Source organism: Ranitomeya variabilis, chromosome 8 (assembly GCF_051348905.1).
Source record: "Ranitomeya variabilis isolate aRanVar5 chromosome 8, aRanVar5.hap1, whole genome shotgun sequence".
Classification (NCBI taxonomy): Eukaryota; Metazoa; Chordata; class Amphibia; order Anura; family Dendrobatidae; genus Ranitomeya; species Ranitomeya variabilis.
Window position 1 is genome coordinate 75281066 of NC_135239.1, and position 12384 is coordinate 75293449.

Here is a 12384-nt window from a genome sequence, read left to right on the forward strand (position 1 = left end):
TCTGTTATTGGGGTTCAGTAACGTCAGCTGTTCCCCTGCTGTGTGTGTGGCAATCCCTCCTACCTCCTCCAACCTCCTCCAACCTCCTCCTCCTCCACCTGTCCCTGGGCTCCAACACCGCCAGTTGCCGTCCAGAAGTGCTGTACGCACAGTCAACAGTCCCTCCTCTGTTATTGGGGTTCAGTAACGTCAGCTGTTCCCCTGCTGTGTGTGTGGCAATCCCTCCTACCTCCTCCAACCTCCTCCAACCTCCTCCTCCTCCACCTGTCCCTGGGCTCCAACACCGCCAGTTGCCGTCCAGAAGTGCTGTACGCACAGTCAACAGTCCCTCCTCTGTTATTGGGGTTCAGTAACGTCAGCTGTTCCCCTGCTGTGTGTGTGGCAATCCCTCCTACCTCCTCCAACCTCCTCCAACCTCCTCCTCCTCCACCTGTCCCTGGGCTCCAACACCGCCAGTTGCCGTCCAGAAGTGCTGTACGCACAGTCAACAGTCCCTCCTCTGTTATTGGGGTTCAGTAACGTCAGCTGTTCCCCTGCTGTGTGTGTGGCAATCCCTCCTACCTCCTCCAACCTCCTCCTCCTCCACCTGTCCCTGGGCTCCAACACCGCCAGTTGCCGTCCAGAAGTGCTGTACGCACAGTCAACAGTCCCTCCTCTGTTATTGGGGTTCAGTAACGTCAGCTGTTCCCCTGCTGTGTGTGTGGCAATCCCTCCTACCTCCTCCAACCTCCTCCTCCTCCACCTGTCCCTGGGCTCCAACACCGCCAGTTGCCGTCCAGAAGTGCTGTACGCACAGAGCCAAACACCTCGCAAATGTGTTAGTGGGGTTCAGCACCGCCAGCTGTTCCCCTGCTGTGTATACGGCAACGTGTACTGCGACCGCCACGCAGGCACAACAAGTTAAATTTAAGGGAACCTGTCCCCCCCCCCCCCAGGCGTTTGTTACTGAAGGAGCCACCTTGTGCAGCAGTAATGATGCAAAGGGAAAAAGTACCTCTTTTCATGGTGCTCCTTGCAGATGCTGAACCTAACACTTATGAAATGTGTCCCCTCACAGCGTTCAACCGTCCGGTAGGTGGAACTTTCCTTTGTCATGTGACGCAGCACAGCCGTCATTTTTACCCCCTTGGCGCCGTGCGCCGTCTCCTCAGCGTTGTTTGAATCTGTCCCGGAGCCTGCGCTGTTAGGTTACCCCTTGGCCATGCACACATTTTGCGCTGCCTGTCTTCTGACATCATTTGCTGTCAGGCTGGCTGCGCCTGTGTGTGTGCGCTGTCCGAGATTCAGCCTCGCAGTGTCGTGTAATGTAATCCCACCGCGGGCCTGGGATCCGTGGCCATGCGCAGTGCATATCCTCGCCTCTCACTCCCCTCCCTACGGCTTCTAAAGACTGTTCGGTGTCAGCTGATCCCTAATAGCATGCCACGGCCGTGACACCGCACAGTCTGAAGAAGCCGTAGGGAGGGGAGTGAGAGGTGAGGATATGCACTGCGCATGGCCACGGATCCCAGGCCCGCGGTGGGATTACATTACACGACACCGCGAGGCTGAATCTCGGACAGCGCACCCACACAGGCGCAGCCAGCCTGACAGCAAATGATGTCAGAAGACGGGCAGCGCGAAATGTGTGCATGGCCAAGGGGTAACCTAACAGCGCAGGCTCCGGGACAGATTCAAACAACGCTGAGGAGGCGGCGCACGGCGCCAAGGGGGTAAAAATGACGGCTGTGCTGCGTCACATGACAAAGGAAAGTTCCACCTACCGGACGGTTGAACGCTGTGAGGGGACACATTTCATAAGTGTTAGGTTCAGCATCTGCAAGGACCATAATTAAAAGAGCTAAGTTTACCTTTTCCAGCATTAGTGGTGTACACGATGGCTCTTCCAGCTACAAACGCCTGGGGGGGGGAGGGATTAAAGGTTTCCTTTCAACTTGCTCCAGTGCAGGCTTCGGCCTACACTCCGCTCCCCCTGCTCCTCCTGCTGACCCTGGGCTCTAACACCGCCAGTTGGGGCCCGGTACTGCTAGCTGCACAGAGAAAAACACCAGCCAATGTGTCAGTGGGGTTCAGCACCGCCAGCTGTTCCCCTGCTGTGCAGCCGGCAACGTGTCCTGCAACTGCCACGCAGGCACAACAGACCCAAAAGCTGCCGCCAGTGCAGGCTTCGGCCTACACTCTGCTCCATCTCCTCCTCCTGCTGACCCCGGGCTCCAACACCGCCAGTTGGGGCCCGGTACTGCTAGCTGCACAGAGAAAAACACCAGCCAATGTGTCAGTGGGGTTCAGCACCGCCAGCTGTTCCCCTGCTGTGCAGCCGGCATCGTGTCCTGCAAAAGCCACGCAGACAAAAGAACTGAAATTGAAGGGAACCTGTCCCCCCTCCCCCAGGCGTTTGTACGTTTTAAAGGCCACCTTGTACAGCGGTAATGCTGCATGTGTGCAAGGTGGCTCATAAACGTATTCTCCTCGCACAGGTGGAACTGAAAACACGTCTAAAATGTGTCCTCTGTGTGACCATTTAACCGTCCCGGTGGTGTGACTTTCCTTTGTAATGACACGCTGCAACCCCCTTGGTAGTGCTGCCCGTCTTCTGGCATCATTGTTTGGCTGCCTGCGCCTCCGCGGCCGCCCTGACCCACACAACGCCCCTCGTTGTCTTATTTATTGGGACTGCGAGGGTGTGATTGACGGGCATGATCAGTGCATCAGTTCGCCTGTCCCTCATCTCCTTCCGCCTTCTGCGGACTGTGCGGCTTCATGGCCGTGGCATGCGATAAGGGATCAGATGACGCCGCACAGTCTGAAGCGGGTGTAAGGACCCGAGTGTCAGAGGCGAACATATGTGCTGCGCCAGGCCCTGAATCCCAGCCCCGCAGTGTTTTAACAATGTTAAGACACTGCGGGGCTGGGATTCATGGTCATCGCGAACCGCACCGGCCGACATTAAATGATGCCAGAACATGGGCAGCGCTAACAGCGCTAGGCCAGGGGATCACACGACAGCGCAGACTCCTGTACAGCAAATAACAACGCTCAGGAGGCTGCACCCAGCACCAAGGTGGGATTCTTGACATCTGTGCTGCGTCTCATTACAAAGGGAACTCGCGCCTCCAACACAGTTTGACTGTTTAAAGGGCTAAATGTTATACGTGTTTCATTCAGCGTGTGCAAGGAGCGAAATTAAAAGAGCAACCTTTGACTTGTGCAGCACTACTGCTGCATAAGCTGTGGCTCTTCTACTTTGTAACCCCTGAGGGGGGGTTAAAGGTTACCTTTGAAATTGGTTCAATTAGGCTTCGGCCTACACTCTGCTCCCCCTGCAGAGCCCTGGGCTCCAACACCGCCAGTTGGGGCCCGGTACTGCTAGCTGCACAGAGAAAAACACCAGCCAATGTGTCAGTGGGGTTCAGCACCGCCAGCTGTTCCCCTGCTGTGCAGCCGGCAACGTGTCCTGCAACTGCCACGCAGGCACAACAGACCCAAAAGCTGCCGCCAGTGCAGGCTTCGGCCTACACTCTGCTCCATCTCCTCCTCCTGCTGACCCCGGGCTCCAACACCGCCAGTTGGGGCCCGGTACTGCTAGCTGCACAGAGAAAAACACCAGCCAATGTGTCAGTGGGGTTCAGCACCGCCAGCTGTTCCCCTGCTGTGCAGCCGGCATCGTGTCCTGCAAAAGCCACGCAGACACAAGAACTGAAATTGAAGGGAACCTGTCCCCCCTCCCCCAGGCGTTTGTACGTTTTAAAGGCCACCTTGTACAGCGGTAATGCTGCATGTGTGCAAGGTGGCTCATAAACGTATTCTCCTCGCACAGGTGGAACTGAAAACACGTCTAAAATGTGTCCTCTGTGTGACCATTTAACCGTCCCGGTGGTGTGACTTTCCTTTGTAATGACACGCTGCAACTCCCTTGGTAGCGCTGCCCGTCTTCTGGCATCATTGTTTGGCTGCCTGCGCCTCCGCGGCCGCCCTGACCCACACAACGCCCCTCGTTGTCTTATTTATTGGGACTGCGAGGGTGTGATTGACGGGCATGATCAGTGCATCAGTTCGCCTGTCCCTCATCTCCTTCCGCCTTCTGCGGACTGTGCGGCTTCATGGCCGTGGCATGCGATAAGGGATCAGATGACGCCGCACAGTCTGAAGCGGGTGTAAGGACCCGAGTGTCAGAGGCGAACATATGTGCTGCGCCAGGCCCTGAATCCCAGCCCCGCAGTGTTTTAACAATGTTAAGACACTGCGGGGCTGGGATTCATGGTCATCGCGAACCGCACCGGCCGACATTAAATGATGCCAGAACATGGGCAGCGCTAACAGCGCTAGGCCAGGGGATCACACGACAGCGCAGACTCCTGTACAGCAAATAACAACGCTCAGGAGGCTGCACCCAGCACCAAGGTGGGATTCTTGACATCTGTGCTGCGTCTCATTACAAAGGGAACTCGCGCCTCCAACACAGTTTGATTGTTTAAAGGGCTAAATGTTATACGTGTTTCATTCAGCGTGTGCAAGGAGCGAAATTAAAAGAGCAACCTTTGACTTGTGCAGCACTACTGCTGCATAAGCTGTGGCTCTTCTACTTTGTAACCCCTGAGGGGGGGTTAAAGGTTACCTTTGAAATTGGTTCAATTAGGCTTCGGCCTACACTCTGCTCCCCCTGCAGAGCCCTGGGCTCCAACACCGCCAGTTGGGGCCCGGTACTGCTAGCTGCACAGAGAAAAACACCAGCCAATGTGTCAGTGGGGTTCAGCACCGCCAGCTGTTCCCCTGCTGTGCAGCCGGCAACGTGTCCTGCAACTGCCACGCAGGCACAACAGACCCAAAGCTGCCGCCAGTGCAGGCTTCGGCCTACACTCTGCTCCATCTCCTCCTCCTGCTGACCCCGGGCTCTAACACCGCCAGTTGGGGCCCGGTACTGCTAGCTGCACAGAGAAAAACACCAGCCAATGTGTCAGTGGGGTTCAGCACCGCCAGCTGTTCCCCTGCTGTGCAGCCGGCATCGTGTCCTGCAAAAGCCACGCAGACACTTGCTCTTGTACCTTCTGCTCCCCATCCTGGTTCCAGTACCGTCAGCTGGTTCCGGGCAGAGCCTTTGGCTTAGGTGCCTCCCTCTGGGTATCCGAGTTCCACCAACGTCAGGGGGTCCTTGGTAGTGCTTTCAGGCACGGGTACCTCCTGCTTAGTAACCGGGTTCCAGTAACGTCAGCTGGTCCTCGGTAGTTCCATTGGCTCTTGGACCTTCGGGTAGCCATCCGAGTTCCAGTTCCATCAGCTGGTTCTCGGCATTTTCTCAGCCTTCTTGTACCTTCTGCTACATTTCCAAGTTCAAGAGACTAAACACGATGACCCGGAAGACCACCCCTAAGATGACGACGACACCAGAGACGACAACCACTGTGATGACGACGACCCTGGAGACGATGACCCCGAAGACCACCCCGATGACGACGACCCCGGAGACGACGACCCTGAAGACCACCCCGATGACGACGACCCCGGAGACGACGACCCTGGAGACGACGACGACCTGGAAGACCGAGAAGCAGAAGAACAAGAGGCTGCAGAACAAAGAGCAGAAGAACATTAAGCATAACACAAAATATCAGAGCAAAAAATATTATCTAAATTATAAGCAGAAGAGGACTAAGCAGTGTATGGGGGTGAGTCCGTTCCTCCTCGTGGTGCCCCTGGATAAAGCCTGATGCTGCAGGCCAAACTGAACGCGGACAAATGTAACTGTTTTGTGACAGGCAGAACGGAAGGTGTAATCTTCAAACTTTTATAGATAACAACTACGGGAATGCCTGTCACAAATAAGAATATGATGAAGAAGTAGAATATGATGAAGATAATAGTAAAATAAAAAGAATATGAACAATGTAACCAAAAAAATAATAGGTAGAAGATGAAGAAGAAGATGAATAAGGTGAAGAAGTTGATGTCAAAGAAGCTGATGATGAAGATAATGAAGAAGAAAGTGTGGGAGAAGTAAAAAAGAAGGTGAAGGGCGTGGAAGTAGTGAAACATCAATATCTGACAAAATAAAAAAAAAATTAACATAGTCAAAATCTTTCTACCGCCGAACGTCATAAAAAACAAAACAAAATCCTGCTATTCTATTACATTGGGCTAAACCTCTGTGCCTTTAATGTCTCCGCCACGTCCCCCAATACATCCTACATTATTCTTAGTTGTTTTCCTTCATGTAGAATGAACCTACAAGTTTATAAAGGGTTTATTTTAATTCTGATATTTTCGTCCCATTGACTTGCATTGGGATCGGGTATCGGTATCGGATTGGATCCGATATTTTGACGGTATCGGCCGATACTTTCCGATACCGATACTTTCCGATATCGGAAAGTATCGCTCAACACTACATATGACCAAACTGTACCTAAATAGCTGTAAGGGGGCACCACGGATTGTGGGATCACACTAAGACCTGAAGTTACCAATGATACACAAACAAAAGAAAAAAGACCAGGTCTATATGCACAGGGATCACCACATTAAATATTGCAAAGAACACAGCTTTATTAGAAAAACAACAATACAAGTAGCAAACCACATATACTTTTAAAAACATTTAAAAAGGCATAAAACTTGCCATATATGCAAACCCACAATAGGGCAAGTAGCCCGCACAGAGCTCTCAAAATGTACACATGTAGAGTGGCTATATCAATGTGACCATCTCCATATAGACAGCATACCCCTAAATTATGGACAACCAAATAGCACAGACCATAGAGTATATGTTAAAGGTAGGTAAAGTATTACAAGTATAAACCCCACACAATATATAGGTGGATAAATTGGGTCTAACCCCCTCATAAAGAGAGACCATATGGCTGCATGATAAAGCAAACAGATAAGCAGATGGAAACACCACCCAAAAATACTTTACACCAAATTATGGTACATGGGTCCTGGGAACAACATCAACCCAGTGTTCCACAAGAAGCATGGCCACTTGTTGGTCAGTACCCTTATAGTTACCAATCATGGGATAGCCTGAGATTTTCAAATATAATATGCCGCTAGGCAGAGTCCAAGTGCGGGCTACACAACAACCCAACGCGTGTCGTCATCAAACGGTGACTTCGTCAGGGGTATTGTGTGAGTGCAGGATCTGCTACTTAAATACCAGAGAGTGTTATCGCAATATACCTGAGTCAGCTGTGTTACTGATAAGTCGCCCGCATGGAGCTTCCGGCAGCGGGCATTGCAGCTAACCCCTCAGTCCAGAGCGCATGCTCCGGCATCTCATAGACGTCGACGCAGTGACGTACCGTTGCTGAGGAGACCAAATGCTGTGTAGTAAGCGCGTGCGCGGTAGATGCCATGAAATTCCCTATTAGTGCTCTTAGGGCGCTTGATCAGACGTCCCCTGGACTACGGAGGTTTCACCCACAGTTACTAAAGTTGCAAAGTCCCGTTTGGTTATCGTGTACGTAGTGCACAGCTCGGAGCCTGCTGATAACATAGTAATCTGTCTGAAGGAGGCAAAACAAGCATGGTAGTGCTGTGAGCCATATTGTCGATTTGAAACAGTGTCACAGAATATGGCACATTGTCATAACATTACCAAAGACGCCAAATGCTTTGTAAAGGGCTTGTGCGCAATATGAACAGCCAAAATTCTTTCCAAGAAATGCCATAAAAAGGACGCGTGCGCAGTGCATACCCAATAGCCTAAAATTATATGTCTAAATATGAATATATATTGATAGTAGCACAGAGTAACACTAAAAGCGCACCAATAATATGGCGTCTATAAGCCTAATTCCAACCATATATTATAAAAGAAAAATTCAAGGCGATACCGTAATGGTACAGGCGCAATAAAGCAACATTTAGCTAGATGACGCAGGATGTAGAACAATACAGTAACGTTGCCAGAAATATCAAACGCTGCGAAAACAGGCACGTACGCGATCTAAGAGGCAAAAAAACCCACTGTCCGGGCTTCAAGGCTCTTACTCAAGAATCCCCTAAACTGCGAAAAAGTCGCATGGAATTGTTGAGATTCAAAAATACCATACAGAGGACACATCTGCAGTGCATAACCAAGCCCCCAATGCAAGGTTTAAGTGTCCAGACATAGGGACATCCTTGTAGTCAAGCTGAAAAAGCACTGCGAGCGCATAGATAGTATAACGTGCATAAACCTAATTTGAAATGTACAAAGTCAAATAAAATACACAATAAAGATGGTACCAAATCGGTGCTGACGCGCTAAGCAGCATGATAAAGAAAGCCGCATAATGGATTTACCAAAATAACGCACGATATTCGAGTACGATGGAAAAATGCAGCTTTATAAGCGTAAAATAGAAAACAGGACAAAAGAGTGCACATAAGTTTTCTTCTGTAGTAAATGCATATAATATGGTTTAAGAAGCCCCAATCTATCCCAGACGGGCAGTTCTAGAAAATAGCCCCAGCAAATAAGATTTGAAAATACACCAATCTATAGAGATTGAATCACAGGTCTTCAGTAACCTTGCGTTTTGTGGCACATACCAAAAAAGCACTCGTTTTACTAAAAAATGAATGTGATACCAATATACGTTAGCATCGTAGTCACATACTGGTAATGAGTAGGCAGGAGGAGTTAACCCATACCAGTTTATCTAATAGTGTAGTAAGGCAATCACCAATCGGGCGGTTTTGAACATACTGATGTTTTAAGTAAAACCTGTATCCAACTCTGTGTAAAAAAGGGGGGTATGCTGTCCACATAGGGGAAGGGAGCACAAATACATAAGACCCTTCTAATTCAGCACCCAAAATAAAATTCTTACAGAAATGATTATGAGGCATACATTAGAACCCAAGTAGGCAGTACAGATGGCGGTTATTTATAAAACCCAGTGAATAATAGATCTTCATTTAGGCCACGAGGGGTTAAACAGTTCAGTTCAAAAATCCATCTGGACTCCCGTCTCAAAAGCTCCGAGGTGATGTCCCCACCTCTGATGTTGGATTGAACTCCCTCCAGACCCATTATCTTGGTGTCTTTCCACTGGGAGTTATGTACCGCCAGATAGTGTGAAGCCACAGATGAGATGGTCTTGCCCTTTGCTTTGTCTTTTACAGCCGTGATGATATTCGAGAAATGCTGTTGGATACATTTTCTTAATTCTTGCGTAGTTTGACCGACATAGATTTTATGGCAGGGGCAAATCAAAGCATATATCAAATTACGGGATTTGCAATTAAAGTAGGCCTTGGTGGAAATCTGTAAGGATAAAGAGGACAAAACAGATGCATCACCAAGGGTAAACGGACAAATATTGCAATTCCCACACGAGAAAGTACCATTCAGTGTGACTCCCCTCTTTAATCTCCTGGTAGGGCGCTGGAAATGACTATGACTCAGGCGATCTTTTAAGTTCCTCGCCCTTCTCGCTGCCAAACTTGGCTGAGTGGCAATATGGGGATGAAGTCTAGATTCGCTTCGTAGAATACCCCAATATTTGGACAAAATTTGTCTCACATCCTGCCACTGGTTGTTATAGGCTGTAATAATGCCAAGTGGCTTTTCAAGGGCTCTAGTCCTGGGCTGTAAAAGGTCCTCCCTACTACTATCCCTGGCCGCCCCAAAAGCGCGTGATATTACCTTGTGAGGGTAACCCCTTTCTCGAAACCGCGAAGTGAGTTCCCGAGAATGTTCCAGAAAGTCCTCCTGTTGGCTGCAATTTCTCCTCACCCTATAGAATTGGCCTTTTGGGATTCCTTTCTTCAGGTGGTAGGGGTGAAAACTAGTGAAGTGTAGTAGGCTATTTGAAGCCGTAGGTTTCCTGTACAACGATGTCACAATCCTATTTCCATTTATACATAGTTTCAAGTCCAAAAACTCAATCTCCGTCTGCGAATATTGCGAGGTCAGTTGGATGTTCCATGGATTGTCATTGAGAATCCTGATAAAGCCTTGGCAGTCCTCCAGGGTGCCTGTCCAGAGAAATACAACATCATCGATATAGCGTTGCCATTTGATAACATGTTTCAAGTAACCCTCTAGACAGTACACCCTGGTAACCTCCCACCACCCTAAGAAAAGGTTGGCGTATGCGGGGGCACACCTGGCCCCCATAGCGGTGCCCCTCACTTGCCTGTAAAAAACACGGTCAAAGATGAAAAAATTCTTGTCCAGTATAAACAATAATAAGTCCAACAGGAATGAGTCGTGCCCTCTATCACCAGTAGTATTTTGGTCCAGGAAGAATGATACAGCTCGTATGCCCAATTCATGGCTTATGCAGGTGTAGAGTGACTCTACATCGAGAGTCACAAGCCAAGTTCCAAGGGGAACCTCAAGATCTTGAAGCTGGGAAATGAGAAAGGTAGAGTCTCTCACATAAGATTGTAGGGTAAGCACAAGTGGCTGGAGAAAAAAATCAACATATATACACGGTCGCTCCAGCAGCCCCCCTATACCCGACACAATGGGCCTACCTGGAGGAACCTGTAGTGACTTGTGCACCTTTGGGAGCATGTAGAATGTCGGGGTCTTCGGATGGCGATTTTTCAGAAATTCTCTCTCACGCTTAGTGATAATGTTATATGAGAATGCAGTATCCAAGAGTTGATTCAATTTCACTTGGAAGATACCTGTAGGGTCAGATGGGAGAATCTGGTAACAATCTGTATTATGTAGTTGGCGAATAGCTTCCTGTATATACAGGTCAACCGGCCAAATGACCAGATTTCCCCCTTTATCCGCCTCGCGGATAACAAACTCCCTATTGGACCCAAGTCTGGCTATAATAGAATGTTCTTCCTTGCTGAGGTTTCTACCCCTATTGGGATCCAGTTTTAGCTGATGAATCTCTCTACATACAGCGTCAAAAAAACACTGTACTGCTGGACACAGCGAAAATGGGGGAGTAGCTTGGGAAGGTAGTCTCCCTGTGAATTTCCGTCTTAATTGACCATCCTCACCTTCTTCCAGTAGGTCCAATAGATCTCTCAATGTTGCTCTGTCAGAAGGGGGAAGGTCATCAATGGCAGATGGTCGATGAAACAATATTTTAAAAGTTAACTGCCTGCAAAAGAGGTAAACGTCCTTAATAAATGTGAATTTGTCCAATCCGCTAGTTGGGCAGAAGGACAAGCCCTTTTCCAAAACCAAAACCTCACGGTCAGAGAGAACATAATTGGACAAATTCAATATTTGTAACTTACCGGCAGTCGGAGAGTGCAAGGGCATTATCCCCGGTGTTACCGTCTCCTGTTCTGCCGTGTCTCCCGTTTGTAGCGTGGAGACCACGCCTTGTAATTCCTTGTTCGCTTCTTTTGGATGCCATCTCCTCCTCCGACCCCTCCTGTGGCGCCTTCGGAGTCGCTCGGTTCCGTGGATAAAAAATCATCACTTGATAATGCTTCAAAGGTCGTTGGATTACTAGCACCCTCTGGGCCCATAGGGACACCCGGTCTTTTATTTCCTCTATGGGTCCACTTGAAGGCCCGCTTGTTTCTAAAGTCAAGTTGGTCCCTCTTAAATTTCTGTCTTTTCTTTGATATGACTTCCTTTTCGAAGTTATCAATAATAGTTTTAAGTTGGGCCTGAAATGGCTCCACCAGAGCCTTTGTATCAAACTTAGCCAATTTTCCTTCACATAGTTTAATCCTCTCTTTGAGGGTACCCAAGACAACTTGGTCGTGCTCTATTAACATATCTATAATGATCTGGGAGCATCTCAATAAACCAGCCTCCCAGGTTTTTTGGAATGTATCCTCAACCTCCCAAGCAGGAAAAATTTGCACCCTGAGACCCCTGGGAACCAATCCAGCCTTTTTGTATTCATCAAGTGTTTTAAGATTCCACCATGTTTTGGTTAATGCCTTATGCAAATTAGTTAATTCCCTAGTAACTGCTTGAAAATCTCCATCATCACTGCCACCTGCTTGTACAGAGGGAACATCATCATTAAAAAAACCAGCCGCCTGATTGCTCTAAACGTATCCAACAGCATTTCATCGAATATCATCACGGCTGTAAAAGACAAAGCAAAGGGCAAGACCATCTCATCTATGGCTTCACACTATCTGGCGGTACATAACTCCCAGTGGAAAGACACCAAGATAATGGGTCTGGAGGGAGTTCAATCCAACATCAGAGGTGGGGACATCACCTCGGAGCTTTTGAGACGGGAGTCCAGATGGATTTTTGAACTGAACTGTTTAACCCCTCGTGGCCTAAATGAAGATCTATTATTCACTGGGTTTTATAAATAACCGCCATCTGTACTGCCTACTTGGGTTCTAATGTATGCCTCATAATCATTTCTGTAAGAATTTTATTTTGGGTGCTGAATTAGAAGGGTCTTATGTATTTGTGCTCCCTTCCCCTATGTGGACAGCATACCCCCC